Source organism: Bactrocera neohumeralis, chromosome 5, assembly GCF_024586455.1.
Source record: "Bactrocera neohumeralis isolate Rockhampton chromosome 5, APGP_CSIRO_Bneo_wtdbg2-racon-allhic-juicebox.fasta_v2, whole genome shotgun sequence".
NCBI lineage: Eukaryota > Metazoa > Arthropoda > Insecta > Diptera > Tephritidae > Bactrocera > Bactrocera neohumeralis.
In genome coordinates, this window is record NC_065922.1 from 55,172,695 (window position 1) to 55,195,513 (window position 22,819).

The following is a 22,819-nucleotide window of genomic DNA, read 5'->3' on the forward strand; positions in this document are numbered from 1 at the left end:
TAGTTATATATAAACAATATTAAATTACATATACCACCACATACAGCTGCAGGAGCAAATGCATGAGTGTACTCATATTAATAACATTTTAATTGCTTTTTATTCCTACTGACCTGCAAATCCACATTGAACGTAACGCGTCACGTCGCGTCGCATACCAACCGAGTCGTATAAGATGCAGAGGCAACAACAACTATAAAAAGTGGTGATAAATAAACGGTTGGCAAAAATCGCCTGCTGCAGAGAGATGGATGACCACTTCAATCCGGTGCGCATAAATTAGATTTTCATTATGAAACGCATCCGCTGCTGGCTAACTGCCTTACTGACTGCTGACCGACTAACAGCAACGCGGCTGTTGGAGCGACAGATATACGCATATACAGTATTACTATATATATTTGTAGGTATATAGATATTCGCACTTCAACTCTTCAATGGGTCTGCTCGACTTGGTTATAACTTTCAAGTATCTCACTAACGCGCGCACTAACACACATACGCGTTTTCACTGGCGATTTGTAACGCTGTTGCTACAAGTGTGTCGGTATGTATGTATGTATGTATGAACGGAATTACGCGTTAGACACTTTACACTTGTATGTATGTATGTATAAATATATGTGTGTGTTTGCATGCACTTGAGTATGAGTTTCTTTATATAACTATTATTTACACACAGCGGGGCTGCACATACACACGCACACACTGAGAACTCAGAATGGACTCAGTTCATGGGGGGTGGCACACATCGAACTAACACTAAAGTAAACTATTTTATTTTACTCGTAAGTACTTGTATATTTTATGCCACTATTTATTTTTTTTTTTTCTTGCTATTCCATCCACTCACTGCTTCGCCTGCGCTAGTTTAGTTGCCCGCTTTATAGTTCACACTAATTCAACACAATTTCCGTTAAATTAAATATGAAAAAAGTGCAATGGCACCCACACTAACGATGACTTTCCTTTTGGCCGCCGCCGTCGCCGTCTGACTTGGCTTAGCTTCGCATACTTTATGAAGTCGCCTTGCGCGCTACGATTGCGTTCGGTGCGTTTGCCTTTCATGCGCTACATTAGGTCCTTAAATGATGGCGCTCATGCGGCAGCTACTCTGCTACTGCTCAGGCTAGCTGTTTGCACTGGCTCGTTCGCATTTAAGCAAACAGTGGTGACAGTTATTACGACATTATGACCGAAACGAACGGCGCTGCATGAAGGAGTTAGATTAGTTGGGGCGCGCGGTACGGAAAATAGGCGAGAACCTTTTGCGACGTTCTGCGCTTGTGACGCTTGGCACTAGTTGCTGCTACTTATATCAAAAACTACATACGCGTCTAATGCGTAAGTTGCTTTGCGCGTTTGCGCTTAGTATTTGTAAAAAAAAGTGAACTTTTGTGACGCGTCCTCTGCACTTCAAGTGTCGTTGGCGTTGAAATATTGCAAACGCGTTGCGTTTTTGTTACTATAAATTCAAGTTGCCTTACGCGCGTTTTACGCTAAAAAATAAACGACTTATGTGCTTCGCCACCTACACAACACGAAGGTGGGCACGGCGCTTTCCAACTCAAACTCTAACGCCAATTCAAACTGCAAACTTGCGGCTGTGTGCGCGCTGCTGCCTTTAGCAGCTGCTGGCGGTGCTAGCGCGTGGCGTTAGTGCTGATGTTTGGTCACAGCGGCAACCGGAAACATTGAGTAAGAAAAATGTGTTGACGCGCGCCGTTGGTAGCGTTTGCGTAAGCTGAAAATTAGTTTAGTTTTCGCGGCTTCCGGACCAGCTATATACATACATATATATGTGTGTGTGTTGGTTCGTTACTTGAAGTTGGAATTTTTAACGCGACTCCCGACCTCGCATTGGCCAACGCGCTGACATTTATTGCTGCAAGCCACTACGCGCTTGCTATGCGCTTGGTATTTGCAGTGCCAACACTGATTTCTGCTTTTTTTTGGCTTGTTGCCGCCTGTGGCGCAACGCGTTGCTGTACGTTGTTGTTGATATTGCAAAAGTTTTTCACTTCGGTTTCTCCTTTAAATTCGCTTGCGCGGCGCAACAGGACCGCAAACCGATACAGTGTGACGTCGCTACGCTGCGGAAGTAGAAGTAGCGTGTTTGCGCTTCGCGCGCGTTTGCTACTTCCGTGATTGAGTTGCCCACTGCGCGCTCTATCTTCTACGTACATACGTCTTGTAGTTGCTTATTTTGCTGGCACAAATACACAGCGCGCGCGTGCGACTTTGCAGTGCTCCGACTTGTCTGCGCTACTTAGTTGACTTCCTTGCTGTGGCGCCTTGCCGGACCGCGCGCTTGCTTGCTGATAGGATTATTTGCGTGGCTTCGCCTCAATTATTCAGCGTCACCGCAACCAATGCGCCGCTGTTTGTTGTGTGCCTGCCTGCCTGTGCCTGTGTGTGCGCGCTGTCAAGTGGCAATTCTTCTGCACAGCATGGGCGTGCGGCGCTTATTCTATTGAATTTATTTGCCAGCTATATTCAATTTGTACACTTCACAGCAGTATAGGCAAAGCCGCCGTATAAATTATTAGTTAAACTGTGATAAATTGCGACACAATTCTTTAGTGCGTTCGTTTATTTCTTATATAGGTATGTATATGTAGAGTTATTAGCGCAAATCCGGTTAAGTCACACACACAGCTATATTTATACCAAATGTTCGTATACTTTAAATGGCTTAAAACCGCAAAGTTTCAGTGCGGCTGCAGTCCAAAGCTACACTTTTAAGCTTATTTTTGACCCACTGTGCTGGCGTTTTCCTGCTTTTTTGGCTATGTTAAGCCATGTAATGCGCGCTTTGCCACAAATATTTACGCGCAACAACAAACACTTGCACAAAATGTTTGCTTCATTAAACACCAGCGCAAAATACCAAACACACTTCGCGAATGTTTCACTTACAGTAGTTTTATTATTGAAATTTTTTCGTTATTTATTTTACTATTTTCGACCACAAATAGCTTTTGACTTAAGTAGGTGCGATATACAAATATTGAGCTGTTTATTTGCTATTTAAAAAAAAATTTAATTTTCATATTCTTTTTCAATTTTTTTATTTTTATTTTAAAAACTTTTTATACCAAAATTTCCATTAAAATTTTGTAATTGTTTTATTACTTTTTGTAAATATTTTATTTAAATTAAAAATTTTTTTCTTCCTATCTTAAAATTTTTTATACTTAATTTTAAATTTTTTTTAAATCAATTTTTAAATTTTTAACTTAATTTTAATTTTTTTTATTTATATTTTCAAATTTTTTATATTTAATTTTAACTTTTTTATTCTATTTTAATTTTTTTTTATATTCTGTTTCACTGTTCTTTATTTTTAATCAATTTTTTTATTAAAATTTTTTCTTTAAATATTTTTTTCGCTTCAGTTTTTATTAACAGCAATGTTTTGATACACCGTTTTTATATTTAATAAACAATTTTTTTTATTTCTATTTATAAATTTTGTAATTTATTTAATTTTTCACTGTTTTTTATTTTCATAAAATTTTTTTCTTCAATTTTTTTTTCTTCCAAATTTTTTCGTTAAAGTTTTTGTGAACAGCACCGTTTAGTGTTAATTTTTTTATTATTATTCTAAAATTTTTTGTATTTAATTTTAAATTTTTTTATTACTATTTTCAATATTTTTTATATTCTATTTCACTGTTTTTTATTAATACATTTTTTATTAAAATTTTTTCTCCAACATTTTTTCGCTTCAGTTTTTATTAACAGCAACCTTTTATTCACCGTTTAATTTTTATATGCGATTTTTATAGCGCCACAAAATTTTTTCACCATGAAATTTGATATAAGCAGCCTTTGTGGCATGTTTTTGTACATTGGAATTTTTCAGCAATTGTTTCTGGTACTCGCATTGTTATGCTGCTTGCTTTTTCATGACTGCATTCTTTCGTTATGTGACACACACACACACATATGCGCGTAGTCATCGAAATTTCCACAAAACCGTTCAAACAGCTCACCGTGCTGCTGCTGGCTGCTTTGAGCCGCAAAAAAAAACAAAAAACGCGCTCACACACACAACAAAATACCAAAAGGCAAACAAACCGGTTTCAATGTATTTTCAAATGTTGTTACTCGCTGCTGGCCAACTAGCAAGCGCACTCACTTTACAACACGCTCGCCACTGCTGCCGTGCAACACTTTTGCCGCTTGCGTCTCCGGTGCTGTCGTCGTCGTCACCGTCGTTATTGTCGGCACAGCGTAAATTAAATTCAATGGCAAATGGCGTTTGCTTGCTACCAATTCAAACGTAGCATTAAGTTTATATTTTAGTTTCTACACACGCTTTATTTCCACCAACCACGAATAACTCAACTCAAGTCCACTCACGACAACGAAAACTTGTAATTTATCAACTAAAAATCTCTGTTTACCGAAATCAAAAAGTCAACGCTATGCTTGAGCACGATATTGCCCGACCATGCCGCCGCACACAAAAACACACGTCCTATTACGAGCGTTGCCAAACTGACACTGGCCAGACAATTGAGACAGAGACTGAGCAAACTTGTCTGTGCCTGAACTGACTGCACTAACTGAACTGCCTGTGCTGTGCACAAGAAGACTCCAGCGCGCCGCTGACTCGCTGACTTGCTGCTGCTGCGTCGATTGTCGGCTGTCGCCTGGCGCTGTTGGCGTACGAAATGCAAGTTTTGCGAATTAACCAAACAACCCCACTGCTGCAAACATATTTGCACTGACAAACCAACACGCGAGCACACACACACTCGGGCGCACACGTACATTGGCGTTGAAATGCAGGAAGAGTTTCGGAGCATAAAGGAGCACAAACATGCGCAACACCAATAACAGAGAGTAACAACAGTAATGTCAACAGCGTGACGTTAAGGTTGGGTTGTGGTGTATGTATGTGTGTGGTGCTGCGCGAAGGTGGAAAAAATGTTGTTAGTTAGTTGTGGTGTTGTTGTTTTGTTAGTTTTTAAAACGAAATTATAGCAACGTCGGCATCATTGTTTCGTTCGTCCACAGCACGTACGCCGCCACCGTCAACACTTTATTACCAGTAGCAGCGCTGGCAAAAACAACATGGTACACCCTCAACTCACTCCACTACTGAGTCATCGTCGTCGACTTCGACTTTAGCTCCCCCATTTAGTCAAAGGCTTCGCTGGCTTCTAGTCAAACTCATAAACGTGCTGCTCTACGCAGACTCTTTAAAACACACAGAATTTGAACATGTAATATAACCGCGGCACATACTCTCACACACATATATGCGTGTATATGTGTGCGCTAGCTGCGGGCGCGTTTTAAGAGCGGAAATAACAGTGAAAGAGAAGCGCCCAGGCATTAATTTCCTACTTACTATGCTGTTACTGTGGGACGATATTACGATGGAATATGATAAAAACTACATAATTTGAGACAAAGACTCAAATTTCGTATTTAAGACTAAATTTATTATGCGGAATCATTGCGAGTGTTGGAAAAAGCTAACGATGATTCAGTTTTACGAAAAGCACAAGCTTACGAATGGTACAAAGCCTTCAAAAACGGTCGAGAGATCGTTGAAAACATGCTTCGTTCTGGACGATCTTCAACCACTTCAGCTGATGAAAATATGAAAAAGTGAAGGATATGGTGCCAGAAAATTGTCACATTAGAGAGATGGCAATAGAGGTCGACATCTCTTGGGAGTCTGTTCGATTGATTTTGGAGGATAATTAAGGACTCAACTCGTCCCGATAAAGCTGATTTTTTTTAAAAGAGTATCGTAAACAGGTCCCTTTGGACATGCTTGGTCCGAATTCCCACATTCATGGAGAGGATTATAACTGCCGATGAGACATGTGTTTATGAGTTTGACATGCAAACAAGTCAACAATCATCGGAGTGAACCCGTTTGCAGTCGATCGAAAAGATAAAACAAAATTCGCAGAAGGAACTGAAGGTCATCATAAAAAGTGCTTCGAGGACTGAAAAAATCGTTGGTAAGCGTATTACATCTGGTGGGGATTACTCTGAAGGCCATAAAATAAATATTGATGAATATTTTGCGCAGAATTTATAATATTTCCTATATTCCTCCAACATCCAGGTTATTCCGAATCATTAAGTTTTGATGCGCGTAAATTTCATTTTTTTTACATATATCTAAATTGAATTAATGCTAAATACTTCTTCATATCAAAAATATCGGATCTGATTTAAATCTTTTTAAGCGGTTAAAATTTGTCTTTAAGATGAACTAACTATCAGTCTTCCAAATAACAGTCCAATAATAACTGAGTTGGCTCGGAGCGTGACGAACCAACCGAATTCAGATAGATACAAGAATACGCTTTAAAATTTCAGAGTCAACAGCTATTAAATTACGAAAGGTATCGACCAACAAGCGCGCTGGTAGGACGCGGCTGGCGTAAACGAGTTTTTTTTAAAACCACGATTTTCGACTTGGTAGAGTCATAAAGAGGAAAAAATTAAGTAATCACCATCGATTTTTTAAAAATGTTCATCAGGAAGGAAAACCCCAAAGGTAGCGGCACATGCGGACGACATTGTCATCTTAATAACGGGTAGTTATGTAGAGATCATTAGCAGTTTTATGACCACCACTACAGTCCAGAATTGAGCATCACAAACGGGTCTGGGGTTGAACCTGGAGAAAACGGATCTGCTTGTGTTCACAACAAAGCACTAAATTCTTCTATGGAGGTTCCATTTGATAAATGGGACACAACTCACTCTCAAGGACCGCACCAAGTACTTTGAGGTAGTCTTGGACAGCAAACTGCTGTGGAAGCACAATGTGGAATAAAGAGTGAGAAAGGCTAGCAATGCTTTATATGCTCAGCACAACCTGGGGGTTCTCTTCCTCTCTCAGAGTGCATGAGAGATGCTTCACAGCTATTTTAAGACCAAATCTATTCTACGTACGGAAATCCACGTACTGAAAGCCAATGGAAAGGGCTCAGAGGCTCGTTGCGCTGTGCATAACAGGCTTTAAGAACAAATATTGACTGCAGGAAAAATTACATAAAAAGCTTTTGGTCAAAGCTCGGTGAGTAATGGTGGTTGGACAACTACATGAACTCACTTTTGAACTGGGAAAGAAGGTTCAAAGTATATATAGAAAAAGAAGGCTGGCGTAAAGGTATGTTAGCTATGCGCAACACTCTAAACATTTATACGGATTATTCGAAATTGGACGAAGGAGTTGGTACTGAAATATACTGTCCAGAGTTAGGCATAAGGCAACCTTTTAAGTTGCCGAACCACTGCAGTATTTTTCATGCTGAGGTCTTTGCGAAAGCCGCACAGCTGGCCTCTAATGCACCTGCATGCAATTCCAGAGTCAACATCTAGGTAGAGTGCCAAGCAGCAATGAAGGCAGTAACCTCGTATCGCATATAGGCCAGAAACAAGCGCTTCACTTCTACTGAGCGCCAGGCCAGAAAGGCATCGAATGCAATGAAATAGTGGACAAGATTGCTAAGAATGTTGCAGGGCCAACATTCGAATATGTGATCAACATTGGGAAACCCAAGCATTGTATATACGACGATCTCGACAGAAGCATGGTTAAGAAAATCAAAAACACGTTGGAACGAGCTACCTGAGTGCAAAACTGCAAAAGACGGTAGATCGGGATTCCTAAAATTCCTATTGGCACTAAATATAAGAAACTGTAGGAACATGATGGGAATACCAACTGGCCGCTGTCTGGTGGAGACTCACTCCGGCAGGATGGGGCTGACAGATCGAGAAGACTGCAGGAAATGTCTTGAGCAGGACACCAGGGAAATAATGGAGCATCTCTTGTGCACTTCTCCCGCATTGGCAAGACTATGATACAGTGGAGGATAGTGGATCGATAGTGAGGTTGCAGAGTTTGTAAAAATTCGCGACAAGCGCTGGCATACTAAAGGAAGATTACTTCTCATGAACCTAGCAACAGAACTCAATTTGGTATCGCAAAGCACCAAAACTGGCCTATGCGTGGGTTATTGGCCTACCAGATTACTTAACCAAACCTTACCTATAATTTCACTGTAATAGATAGTATGGTTTCATTCGAAACGACTGAGTGAATTTTAGGTGTGTGATTTAGTTATTATATTTTTTTTCATATTATTGAACCTGAAACCATAAATAGGCAGACTATATACAGCACACCGCTTTTAGCAACAGTGAAAAATTTACACATACTTTAGAAGGGAGTATACGTCATTTTTACATTTAGTTAAGTTCCGGTTAGATAATAGAAACAAACCGGGTCAACCTCTGAATTCTGTTGAAAATATGCGTCAATCTCTTGGTAAGAATTCTTTCATTTGATTTGAATTCTTGTGTGCGGACTCATTTGAAAACATAGTGATAAACTCATATGTAAAATAAATTGTTTCATTCATTGAATTTTATTTTCAGAAATACATATATATTATCAGGTGTGTAACAATTTTTTAAATTTGGCATTACACAAACCGATTCTTAACTTAAATACCTTGAACCGCTCTGGTTATGCGCCAAGAATAATGATCGACAAGTGTTTTCTAAAACGAAAAATAAGAGAGTAATGTTAACTATTTGTTTTGGTAAATATAAACGATAATAATTTTTAACTCTAAAATTAACTATTTTCTAAACTTTTTCTGACCGCACTAAGTAGTATGACCTAAGCCTACTATTCCAAATATTATATACTCCAACAGCGGATACTAATTTGTAAAAAAAAAATAATTGCAATTTCCTCAAAACCACACCACTGTGCAGCGCTCTTCAAAAATTGGTCGCTTTGTCTTTACTCTGCATTTCCATAAAAAACATACCACAAATATAAATATTTTGATATGCCTGCATATCATTTGCGTTACAATGACGCTTCAAAAAACCCGATACTCATCGACAACTGTAGGCACATGCGTCTGTGTACGTACATATGTACTATACTATATGTTTGTAGGGGCGTGCATACTCGCGTGTGTTCGTTAGGGCCAGAAAAACGTGTTTGGCTTCCTTTGCTCTGCCTTTTTTCCCGCCTCCGTTCGTTGCCTTTGCCTTTGTTACTGGTTTTTGGTTAAGTTCCCAAATCGCATTCTTCATCAGCACAACTCGTTTTCTGCGCGCTCTCACGCTCTGGCGATGTAAATTTGTTTCTTGCACTTAACATTAAGGGAGTGTAACATAAAATTAGAGTTCTCTTTAAGAGCATTGATTCTTAATTGTTCTTTTTCATACCTTCGACCACAACTTCGCTAATGTAAGATTGCTTCGTGTAAAGAGCGAACAGTTTGTTTGCTGCTTCGTGCTGCGTTTGGTGCGGTGGGGAGCGTTTGCGTTTAGCAGCTGTTTTGCATTTTCTTTTGAGCATAGCGTTTTCCACATTTTGCCGGCTTCCTTTTGGAGTGGTAGTTCGTGTTTAGTTTGTTTTTGGTTGTATGCTTTGCTAATGTGATTCGGCGTTTTGTGTAAATATGTATGTACATATGTAAGCATGTTTTTATGGGGTGTAAGCGATATGAGTGGGTGGTGGTGGCTGTGGAAAATTCCGTTTACTGTTTTGTTTGCGGGTTGTTCAGGGAGTTCGTCAATGCTGCCAGTCGGTTTTAATGAATGTAGCAAGTCAAAAGTGCCTGTAATTTTATGCTTCTGCAGTACAGGGAATGCCTTGATTGACTAATATGACTGCCATCAAATTGAATACTGTTTCTTTTTAACCTAGAATATCTGGTCGTATTGGAAATTTCCAGTTTGCTGCTGAAGTCTTTTGTTTCATATGAGCACATATGTATGTACATACATAATTCATTGTGCACCTTACGAGGTCTGTTTTAAAGGTCATTAACTTTTTCAATATTCCATGTGCCATAACATTACATGTCTACTACTGTTAACACCTTTCTGTATACACGTACACTGTTAAATTGAAACTCTGTTATTAGCATTGTGGGTTTATTACAACACACCAGAGACCAATAAACAGCAAATAAATTTGAATAGCCGAAAATGTATGCGGGCGAAGGTGAAGGTCATAGTGAATGTTAAAAGAGTAAATCTGAAACTGATGAATATTTCACCAACATAACAACGCTAGAATATACAAATTGGCAGTAGCGTAATACATAAGTATTGTTAAAGGCAGCTTAAGGCCGAACCTATTCTAGATTTTCTATGCTGTGCATATTTCTACCTGTAGAAAAATAAGAAGTTGTTTTATAAAATACTTGTTCATTGACGAATAAATATAATTTACTTATTAGAAATCATTAGTTAATTCGCCTTTATATTTATGGCTTAAAGTTTTATTCGGTTTCGCTGGTTGTAGAGTAAATTTGAACAGCTTTAGAAGAAATATACTTTATTCCATTAACTGTAAAATCACTTATATTCTACTGAAAATAATTGATAATACTAACAAAATATTTTGTAATAACTCTGAGGATCTTTGTTCAGGCTTCTGTGTTTGATAGTAAACTAAACTCTCTCTCAAGGACCGCACTAATTACCTTGGGATTGTCTTGGACAAAAAACTGCTGTAGAAGCACAATGTGGAAGAAAGAGTGAGAAAGGCTATCAATGCTTTTTATAAGCGTGTATGCATATGCACGGAACAACCTTGGGGCTCTCGCTCTCTCTCATACACTGGTGCTATAGAACCTTCGGGTATAGCTCGGGGGGTAATGGCGGTTTTGCAAGCACACATGATCCCACTTTTCAAGATGGTTAGCGTAAAGGTATTTTAGCTGCTCGCAATATTCTAAAACATTTAAACGGATGGCTTGAAATGGAGGATAGAGTTGCTGCGGGGAGTATACTGTCCAAAGTAAGGCATAAGTCAGCATTTTCAGTGCCGCACTGTGTTGCGGCTAGTGGAAAAGTAACTTTTCTCCGATTATTTTTTTCAGTGTTTTTAATTATACAATTTTGTCACAGACATTCCAAGTAAACAAAAAACACATAAAGCTTATTTTTATGTTGGCCCGTTGATTTTTAATTGATTTTAGAAGTCAAATATACAAAATTTTCACGAAAAGAGGGGATTTCAGGGCTGTATTCAAAATGATCGCATTTGATTTTGGTGGCAGATATTTTGATTCGGAAAAAAAATCTGCCTTCGGACAAGTATCTTCTGTAAAACAAAGGAATGTTGTTTGAGACATTTTCATATGCACCTTTTTTAGAGCGAAAACCCGATTAAAGGTCCATTTTCCTTTAAATTTGGGTTTGGTAAGCAATATCTAAGAAGTCCGAAAGAGTCCCAGTTCCAAACCACTACAGAAATGTTACATAATTTGTTTTCAACGAACTGTGAAAAAATCAGCGTAAAGCGATTTTAGTATATCACTCTCAGTATTTATTCCATAGAAATAGAACGGAAATCGGAATTTAAACATTTAAACAGATAGCTCTGAAAATGGAGGATAGAGTTGAAATAGATTTTGGGGAGTTTTTCAACAAATATCGAAAAATCATGAAAATTTGACGTTTATAATTCTTGTTCCTTTATTTAAAAACTAATCATAGGGCAGAAATAAAGGAAGAATTAAAATACATTTTTTTTGTAAATTTTTCGAACACTTTTTTTTTTTAATTTTGTGAAAATTTGACCAAAATTTTTTTCAGTAAATTTTTTTTTTTTCATATTTTGGGATTTCATTCTGACCAATCTGAGGTCTCATCGATACAATTAAAACAGGCAATATGATTTCCAAAAAATTCCGGTTTCGCAACACTGTGTGCCGGACCACTACAGTATATTTTAAGCTGAGGTCTTTGCTATTGCGAAAGACTCAGAGCTGGCCTCATATGCACCTACAGGCAATTCCAGATTCAACACCTACATAGACAGCCAAGCAGCAATCAAGGCTGTAACCTTGCATCACATATGGGCCAGATGTGTTCTGGGAAGCAGGACAGCAGTGGAAAGTGTTGTGAGAAGCAAGCAACTTTGCTTCTACTAGGTTACAAGAGAATTGAGGGCAATGAAATAGTGGACGAAAGAAATACACCAATAATGGTGTACGGCTAATCCCCGAAAACGAGATCATAATTGGGAAACCCACGCATTGTCTATACGATGGTCTGAACAGAAGCATGGTAAAGAAAATCAAAACCCGATGAAACGAACTACCTGTGTAATCGAAATACTAGTTAGTCATTGTCTGGTAGCGACACACGCCCGGAGAGAAACTTTAAGCATACCTTGTGCTCCGCATTGGCAAGACACGCTAGTCTAGTAGTACCACAAAGAACCAAAAGTGGTCTATGCGTGGCTTATTGGCGTACCAGATTAAACTAACCTAACCTATACTATACTATATATTATAGCTGTATAAAATACTCAATTGTGGGCAACTTTTTATTTAAGTAGGGAAAACATCAAAGGCCAAAGTGTGTAACTTTAAACCGCTAAACTTAACATACTACCAACTCAAAACTATCCAACGGAACCACCTGATTAAGTACTACTTCATGGGAGTGATAAACGTCTTATAAAAGTCTCCTCTATGATACGAACTGATGTACGCCTAATCTACTCTATACGTCTCGATTTTATCATAATTCAGGCTGTCGCTTTGCTGACAACTCTCAGTACAGTGTAGTTTTAAGTTTCTCCCTTGTAATTCCAAAACATGAGTAATAAAAGAATTCGTATTCAGAGTACTCTATGAACTCTGCTCTTTTGGCTTCTAAAGACGGCTCTGACAACTTGTATACTCGCGCGAATTAATCATCCTAGATGTCAAAGATAGCCAGTATGACTTCAGCAGTCTCGCCCGGATACCACAGGTTACTTTTATTGCCGACAGCCTTGCACTGTGCTTATTTGTCTGGCATATGCTTTAATATATAGTGCCTGTTTTCATATTAGAGCCGCATATAATACAACCGATCTCATTACCTTTTCGAGTAAACAATAGCCGGCTGAAACGTATGCAGCTTTTATTTGTCATTATTCTTGACAAGGCATTTAGGTTTAATTCGTTTTACCTTTAGTGTATTCTAGGTGCTACTGAAATTAGAGCCTTGAGTCAAATATAACATTGCAGAAACTTTAGTTGTGTGTGTCTTAAGATAATTGTTCCTCTAATTTTAGAGGATTGACCAATATTTCATAACTGTATGTAATAAACGCGAGTATTAGGTTATACATGGGTTCTACAGCAGTATGGCCCGATCTAGTCAAATAAGAACCATACCAAAGCGAAAATTGTAAAAGTTAGGAACGACTTTTAACATATGATCATCATCCCATGATTCCACCGGCCTACAAACCACACCAAACCCTGTTTTTTCTGGATGAAATGGCAGCACTTGAATCTCTTCCGGTAGATCTTCGTCCCACAAACGGGCTTATTTACATGCTCATTGAGCCATAAATTAGCCTTTTTTGTGTGACAGCTGTCACACCGCTGTTGTTTACCAATTTTTCAACTTCACTACGAAAATTCACGTTCTGTAATGAATGTTTTTCACGCTCTTCGCTAAATTTATGGTCAACATAATCGGCCTACTGAGCGTACATCATCACCCATCTTGAGAACCAGCATTCATTATTGGATAATATTCGACCGAATAGACCGCGACCAGCACGCAGTGAAGAAAATTTAGTAGCCGTAGCTGAGAGTGGGCAGGAAGACCGTGGAAAGTCGATTCGGTGCCGTTCGCAACAACTCGGACTCACGTATGGGTCGACTTGCCGCATTTTACTTCGAGATCTTAAATTGAAAGCACACAAAATAAAGCTAGTGCAAAAATTGTGATGATCCGACGTTTTCGAGCCAAATATTGTCTAGCGATGAAGCTCATTTTAGGCTCAATGGGTATGTAAGTAAGCGAAATTGCCGCATTTGAGATGAAGACCAACCTGAAGAGATTCAACAGCTGCCATTTCAATAAAACAACACGTTTGTGGTCCGTTGGAATCATCGGTTCAAATTTCTTCCAAAATGATGCCGTTGAGAACGTAACCGTAACCATTATTGCGCCATGAGAACCGCCTATTTGATGCCTGAAATTGAAGCTGGTGATCTCGACGACATTTGGTTTCAACAAGATGACGTCAAATCTCACACATCGCATCAATCAGTGGATTTATTTAAAGGACACTAGAGCGAGCAGATAATTTCACGTCTTGGGCCGGCCGATTGGCCACCAAGATCGTGTGATATCACAGCGTTTAACGTTTTCCTGTAGGTATATGTAAAGGCTAAAATCTCTGTGGACAATCCCGAATGAATTGAATTTTATGTTTTTTTTAAGGACCTCGAAATGGATCACGCTTTATATCTTTTGTGAAGTCAGAAAAGAACCTAACCTATAATCAAATCTCGTGTTTAGAACACGCGCCCAGGCGTTTTATTTGTTTTTTCGCTGTTTAAGTTCTGAGTAAATTTTATGTTTCGCTAATCTCTGACAAGTACCTATAGTTTGTCAAGCCATTCTAACAATTTTTAAGTTTTTTTATTTTGGTCGACCAATTGTTTTTCCTTTCAGGCCATTGCTAAGAGTTTTATCATATCAGTTTTGTTATTTTCATGTTGAGAATTTTTCGATTTTCCTAATTCTGCTTTACTAATTCTACGCAATTCATAATCCTTATCGTTTACATTCGCGCACTTCATAAGTTGCATAGTATTTTCTGCCGCCACCAACCTCCTTCACCGCCTACGAACTTGCGAAACTTCTTTGCAGCGCGGCAACTGCATTCATTCGCATGAATATAAATGCAAGAAAAAGCACAAGCGCATTTTCACAACTTTTCTCCGAATTTACGAGCGCTTTATGTATAATTTTTCTCTTTCACACTTGCCACTGCCACACTTTGCCACTTTTTTTTAGATTTGCTACTACGCCGCTTTCTTACCAAGTCGAGTGGAGTAGAGTACTTTGGCCAGCAACTAAAGTGACAACAACAGCAACACGAAAACGAAAATCTTTGCATTTTTATATTCACGCTAGTGCGATTTTTATCACCGCTCCCGAGTGCAAGTAATTTTTACACAAACTTCTTTCGTCTACTCTGCTACGCTGCTTCTTCCGGTCTTTGTTTTACAGCCGCAAAATGTCAAAATGCAACATGCAGCCGACAACAAGCGGCAGCGGCAAGGTTGCAGCAACCCGCATTTCCTACACAGCGAGGCTCTATATACATATGTACATATGTATATATATTTATGTGTGTGAGTTTTCGGCTATGTGTGCGTGTCTATATTACGCCAGCGCTAAGTGCTGATGACGCGCCACATTTTCTTGTTTTTACATCGTCATTCATGCCCCATCCCAGCTGGCACTGCTACTGGTAGCGCTGACACCCACCTCCCCTAAGCTTCGTGCTCCCTCTGGCACTGTCCTACCACAATGGTGCCGCTTCCTAACTACACGGTATTGCATTGGCGCTGCTTTAGTTGGCGTCGCGGCCCGGCAATGCACTTTATCCTGCCGCTATGCCCACACGTACTCGTACTACTCCGAGCCGTCAGTCGGTCTCGCAGTCGTGCTCGTGCAATGACAATGACATTCAGTGCCGTCAGTGTCGTCAATGCCGCAGCTCGCAGCCGCAAGGATGGTAATGAGGTGGTCGGTCGGTCGCTCGCTCTTCGTGGCTTTGCCGCCGCTTGGCCAGCTCAACGCTCTTCAAGTTATCAGCGGAGAGTTTTTTCAACGCTCATTCATTTTTTTATTTTTTGTTAGTTTTTTTGTTGTTTTTGCTCTTCTTTGTTTTTGTTATTGTTTGGTGCTTTTACTTTTTTACGTGAAACTTTAGTATTTCTTGCTTGGCAATAGAATGAGAAAAGTTTAAAAAGTGAAATGGTTTCTGTTGCATTTGCAACGAATGTAACGGAATGAAAGTGTTGCACTCAACAATGCTTGGTGGCATCATAAAAATGTTGATGCCGATGTCGCTGTGCTGTGTCATCCGTTCCAGCGACCATTGTTGTTCCTGCAAATATTTGCTGCTTGTGGAAACATGCCAGCTCAGGCAACACACACATACACATATACATAGGTATATAAAAACACATACACACATATGTTGTTCTTAGCTCGTTTGCGTTTTCGGTTTGTAAAATTGCAGATAGTAAACATAAAAGTGTCTTTCTTTTCAACTCCTTCTGTTTTTTATTTATTTGCTCCAAGTTTTCTAACGGCAATTTTTACTGCTCTTCGAATTACCACCGGATGTAACCATATCATCCACAGTTGGTAGTTGCTTCATTCGATTCAATTGAAATTCGTAGCAATGTAAGACGCTCACTTTTTAGGGGATATCGCTTGCCGCGCATAACGGTGCAAGTAAGCGTTGCCATGGTGTAAAGTCGTAACTATTTCCAACACAATGTAATGAGATTGGCACTGTTGCACGAAAGCTGCTGATGGTGGTGTCTTTAAAATCAACATTTCCTTAGAAATCTTGACAAAAGCGAAAACTCAAAGCAATAAATGCGGTTAGCTGTTTAGTCAAACTCTTGGGTAGTCGAAAAAGTATTTTCGTATTTTGTCAAAAGATGTTGCAGTCGTATATCTTCAGTGCTACCAATCACATTTTGTCATACCATATAGTGTTGGAAAGGTGAGATTTCAAGCTTCTTTTAACCAAACCAAATATTTTGAAATTTTTTTTATAAAAAAGGGAAGAATGCCAGGCAAGCCCCCAGTAAAATTTTTGAAGTTTACGGAAACGATGCAGTATCAGTTAGCGTATCACAACAATGGTTCGCTCGCTTCCGATCAGAAATTTTGATGTGAAAGATGCACCTCGCTCTGGTCGACCTATCGCTGAAGAAGTCGATGAAATTATATAAAGGATTGACCAGGACCGTCACATAAGCTGTCATGACATCGCTAAAGAACTTAACATTCAACATCAAATGGTTTTGAACTATTTAAGAAAGGCTGGCTACAAAAAGAAGCTCGATGTTTGGGTACCATATGAATTGTTTGTGAAAAATTTAATGGACCGAATTAACATCTGCGATTCTTTGCTGAAACGAAATGAAATCGAACCATTTCTGAAGCAAATGGTAACAGGAGAGGAAAGGTGGAACAAATGCGCCAATAATGTGCGAAAAAGCTTATGATCCAAGCGTGGTGAAGCTCAACAAATGATGGAACAATGTCTGTAGCGGAAAAATGGCAAAAAGTGGTCGCCTAAAATGGTACATATTTGGTTCATTATATTACGAAAAGACTTTTCCGACTGCCCAATATATATATAACTGCTTGGATTTCGATCCTCTGGTTGACCTTTTAGACCTTAAAGTATTTCCTGGCATTGATTCGTGCAAGTTGCAAGTGTATAAAATGTTCGGTTGTGCCCTGAACTTAACTCTTCCGTACTTATAGTATATAAATTTATTTTTAACTTTTAAGCTTAAAAAGCATTAAAAATGTGTTTTTAATTTAATTAAACTATGTTTACTTATTTTACTTTAAAGGAATATAACCCCTTAAAGCATAAATAGATACCACTTTTCCCAAATTTTTCGAGTCAGTGAACAATTTATTTTATGGCACTTTCCAAATAATTTATCTTAAGAAAAATTTAAATTCTCACTTCAAATAAATATAAATAAATTTTAAGTAACCTTTTAAATTTTATTCCAACTTTTTCAGCAGTTTTGAAATTAAAAATGAAACTATTTGCAAATTTGCAAATGGTCACCTAAAATGCAAAATAACGTAACATACATTTTTTAAGTTTACAGGCGAAGAAAAAACGAGTTAATAGAAACCACTAATATTGAAACATAATATGAGTTTTGGTTATAAAATGGTTATATATTGGTTATAAAGTGGTTATATATTGGTTATAAAGTGGTTATATATTGGTTATATCTGCCAACGGAAACTGAAAATTTAATGCTACTTATATATATGTAATATATTGTAGTGCGTCGTAAGCAATAAAAACTCAATATCTTTTTTTTTATGGTAAATTGTTTTGCATTTTAAGAGATTATTTCATCATTTATTTATGAATTCTTAAATTAAATTTAATTTCCTTAAAATATGCAAAGTAATTTGTTCACAAACACGCTGTTCTTACCTTTAAATTTTAAAGCAACAAATGTATTATTCTCCTGGACTGTTATTATTTGTTTGTTTGTTTATGAGAACGACGTTGTTGGTAAATTAGAAAATGCCGTTTGGCGACATTGAAATAACGAACGCTTGACTTCACATTTTACGAAATATATTTAAATAGAAACTATTTCACTAATTCACTAAAGCACTATTTATGAATGATATGCAATATGCTCCGCTATTAGCACCATTAACACATATAAACACAAACGTACTTATATAGAAAACAAAATTACCGGTGCACACTATTTTATTTCACTTTAAGCACATTTTTTGCTTTTACTAGAACACTTACAACTTTTCTCTTATTTTAACTTTTCACTTGATTTTAGTTTTCACAAAATTTGCACAACTCTGACTCAAGATTTTATATTAAACAAAATTATTTAATAAGCAATTGCACTCTTAATTTATAACGCGTTTATTACTATGTATTTTTCCCGCAACACGAACTCACGCACAATTTGACCGCTGACCGATCGCGATTGAAAAATTCCATTTGAGTGACTGTGAGCACAAGTGTAGTGAGTGTGAGTGTGAATGTGTAGAGTTCCCCATCACAGCGGTGATGCTGTTGTGTTTGTTGTATAAAGTGGAGTTTGCATTTGGTGAAGGTGTCCGTTGTTTTTGTCCACCTTCGTTTGCGTTTGCTCATCACAGCATAGCGAAGATGTAATGCACTCGTTACATGCCTACTACATTACAGTAGCTGTTGTTGCTTCTCCTTGAAATGTTTGTTGTTTATGAATTAGCAGCAATTTATCAATAGAGGTGTTAAATGAAAGAACTCGCATGCGATTTTTGTATATAATCTGAAAATATTTTAAAATGCTTATTGAATATAAAATGTCATAATATAATAATTGGAAAAGGACTATGAAAGAACTCGCGTGCGATTTATGTATATTCAAGAATCCGAAAATATTTTAAATGCTTATTAAATATAATAAAATATAATAAGGTGATTTGAAAAAGGACTATTTTAAACAATAAAGATTAAATGAACATTTGGTTTTAAAAGTACTTTTACAAGGTAAGAAAATAAGAAAATCTTTATGTTGACCTTTAATTTTCACTTTCTACATTTCTCAGTATTTTATCCTTAACTTACATATTTCTTACTTCTTTTGTATAACTTAAAAGATAATAAAAAAATTGTATTTTATAAAAAAAATAACAACAACGACTATAGGAAGAAGTGTTTGTTGGGGACTCAGCCATATGGCACAAAAATCGCAGAAATCATAAATTACTAGTAGACCAAAAAGATCATTTTTGAAAATCAAAAAAAAACTACATCAAACACTGAACCCAATTTTCGACGGTTTTCAAGAATAAGTCGGCCGATACTGCAGCAATTTTACGTTCGATATTCGTACGAAGTTCATCAATTGTCGCTGGCTTGTTGGCATAGACCATAGACTGGACGTAGCACCACAGAAAATAGTCTAACGGCGTCAAAACGCATGACCGAGGCGGCCAATTGACTGTGCCATTTCGTGAGATAACACGAAATAACAAAAATTTTGGTCTTGTTGGAACCACGTTTGGTCCAAGTCCATATCATCCTATTCGAGTCAAAATCATCACCGAAGAAGTACGGCCCATTGACGCCGCCGGCCCAAAACCGCACAAACCCCTAACTTTTACGGGATGACTCATCGCTGAAGATCATTTTCCGACCCATTGCTGCAACATTTTCAAGTTGTTATTCAGCCTAATTCACGAAAATACGACGAAAATTGCATACTGTTCCGGTGAATATTTTCGAAGTTACACCCAAATTTGAAAAGGCGTTTTAGAGTGATTGGAAGTGCAAGGCCAAACTTTAAACGCGTTGTTCTCAAAATGGTTTTTTCAAAGTTGGTGACACGAGCTTCGTAAATATATTAAAATAGTTAAAAGTGGACGAAATCTTGACCAATCGCCGACATTCGGCTGACTTTGCTCCATATGATTGGTGATTGTTTGTAAGGTACTTTAATGAAACCTAGAAATGTATGAGGCGTGATAATAGATTTGGAACGCAAAAAAATAGCGAAACATATTTTTCTTTGGTTACCTTGCAACAAATTGGAAAGAAATGTACAAAAAATTTTAAATTTTAGTATAGTATTTCTAAATTCTTTTACATATGACTCAAGCAGCTCACTACTTCCGGTCTTTGACCAAGTATCCTCTGGGTAACTTAAGAACATCCGTTTGAAGGCGAGCTAAAGTGAGAAGGCGAAACATCCCCTCCGCAGGTTTGTGCGCTGGGTTTGGGACCCGCCACGTAAAAAAACACCCCCAATGAAAGGAAGCAACAAGCCTCGGATGAGAGACCCCCCTTTTGATGACGACCATGGCAAACGAAATAAGGACTACGATTTGAGGGCATGCACCTGAAATGTCCGGACCCTGAATTGGGAAGGTGCCGCTGCCCAGCTGGTTGATGTCTTCGCGAAAATAAAGGCTGACATCACCGCCGTCCAAGAAATGCGATGGACGGGACAAGGACAGAGACGAGTAGGTCCTTGTGACATTTACTACAGTGGCCATATAAAGATATGATACTTGCGCTCAGTTTGGTGTTGGATTCTCATCAAAGCGAGGTTCTTCAACATATCGCTGATTTGCGCCCACGCCCCGACGGAAGAGAAGGACGATGTGCCTTCTCTGAGCGCTTGGAACGCGAATATGAGAGCTGTCCCCGACACGATGTCAAAATCGTGCTTGGCGACTTTAACGCCAGGGTGGGCAAAGAAGGTATCTTTGGCACTACGGTCGGTAAATTCAGCCTCCACGAGGAAACATCCCCAAATGGGTTGAGGCTGATCGACTTCGCCGGGGCCCGAAATATGGTTATCTGTAGTACTAGATTCCAGCATAAGAAGATTCATCAAGCTACCTGGCTGTCTCCGGACCACTGCCAACCAGATCGATCATGTTGTGATAGACGGAAGACACGTTTTCAGTGTTTTAGATGTGCGTGCGCTCCGAGGTCCTAACATCGACTCGGACCACTATCTTGTTGCAGCTAAGATTCGCACCCGCCTCTGTGCAACAAAAAACGCACGCCACCAAACAAAAGGAAGTTTCGACGTCGAGAAGCTGCAATCACAACAGACAGCCGAACGATTTTCTACTCGGCTTGCACTCCTGCTCTCTGAGAGCACTCGTCAACAACTCGGTATAAGGGAACTGTGGGACGGCATTTCGAACTCCTTACGTTCAGCTGCAACCGAAACCATTGGTTTTCGGAAAGTGCAAAAGAACAGCTGGTACGACGAGGAGTGCCGTGTCGCAGCGGAGAGAAAACAGGCTGCCTACCTCGCAACGTTACGATCGACCACTACACGTGCGGGATGGGATAGATACCGAGAGTTGAAGAGGGAAGCGGGACGCATTTGTAGACAGAAGAAGAAAGAGGCCGAAATGCGTGAGTACGAAGAGCTTGAGAAGCTGGCCGACAGGGGTAATGCTCGAAAATTCTACGAAAAAATGCGGCGGCTTACAGAAGGTTTCAAGACCGGAGCATACTCTTGTAGAACCCCCAAAGGTGATCTAGTCACTGATGCCCAGAGCATACTTAAATTATGGAGGGAACACTTCTCCAACCTGCTGAATGGCAGTGAACGCACAACACCAGGAGAAGGAGAACCCGATTCCCCAATCGATGACGATGGAGCAGACGTTCTATTACCCGACCATGAAGAAGTTCGAATAGCAATTGCCCGCCTGAAGAACAACAAAGCGGCAGGGGCCGACGGATTGCCGGCCGAGCTATTCAAACACGGCGGCGAAGAACTGATAAGGAGCATGCATCAGCTTCTTTGTAAAATATGGTCGGGCGAAAGCATGCCCAACGATTGGAATTTAAGTGTCCTCTGCCCAATCCATAAAAAAGGAGACCCCACAATCTGCGCCAAATACCGTGGGACCAGCCTCCTCAACATCGCATATAAGGTTCTATCGAGCGTATTGTGTGAAAGATTAAAGCCCACCGTCAACAATCTGATTGGACCTTATCAGTGTGGCTTCAGACCTGGAAAATCAACAACCGACCAGATATTCACCATGCGCCAAACCTTGGAAAAGACCCGTGAAAGGAGAATCGACACACACTACCTCTTCGTCGATTTCAAAGCTGCTTTCGATAGCACGAAAAGGAGCTGCCTTTATGCCGCGATGTCTGAATTTGGTATCCCCGCAAAACTAATACGGCTGTGTAAACTGACGTTGAGCAACACCAAAAGCTCCGTCAGAATCGGGAAGGACCTCTCCGAGCCGTTCGATACCGTGCGACTTTTTCAACCTGCTTCTGGAGAAAATAGTTTGAGCCGCAGAACTAAATAGAGAAGGTACCATCTTCTATAAGAGTGTACAGCTGCTGACGTATGCCGATGATATTGATATCATCGGCCTTAACACCCGCGCCGTTAGTTCTGCTTTCTCCAGACTGGACAAGGAAGCAAAACAAATGGGTCTGGCAGTGAACGAGGGCAAGACGAAATATCTCATGTCATCAAACAAACAGTCGTCGCGCTCGCGACTTGGCACTCACGTCACTGTTGACAGTCATAACTTTGAAGTTGTAGATAATTTCGTCTATCTTGAAACCATCATAAACACCACCAACAATGTCAGCCTAGAAATCCAACGCAGGATAACTCTTGCCAACAGGTGCTACTTCGGACTGAGTAGGCAATTGAGAAGCAAAGTCCTCTCTCGACAAACAAAAACCAAACTC

At 39.2% G+C, this 22,819-nt stretch overlaps 1 protein-coding gene across 5 annotated transcripts in view; it reads right to left on the reverse strand.

Annotated features, from left to right (window-relative positions):
• The window catches only part of LOC126757908 (homeobox protein prospero-like), a 272,254-nt gene that overhangs the window by 243,048 nt on the left and 6,387 nt on the right, over positions 1-22,819 (reverse strand). For 2 of the 5 annotated variants that reach the window (XM_050471833.1, XM_050471828.1), the window contains exon 1: positions 114-3,052. The exons of 1 other annotated variant lie outside the window; for it this stretch is intronic. The gene's annotated coding sequence lies outside the window, so the exon portion shown is untranslated. Of the gene's footprint in view, positions 1-113; positions 3,053-8,503; positions 8,553-18,049; positions 18,554-22,819 lie in introns of those variants that run through there. 2 more of the 5 variants (XM_050471832.1, XM_050471830.1) reach the window with 2 other exon arrangements.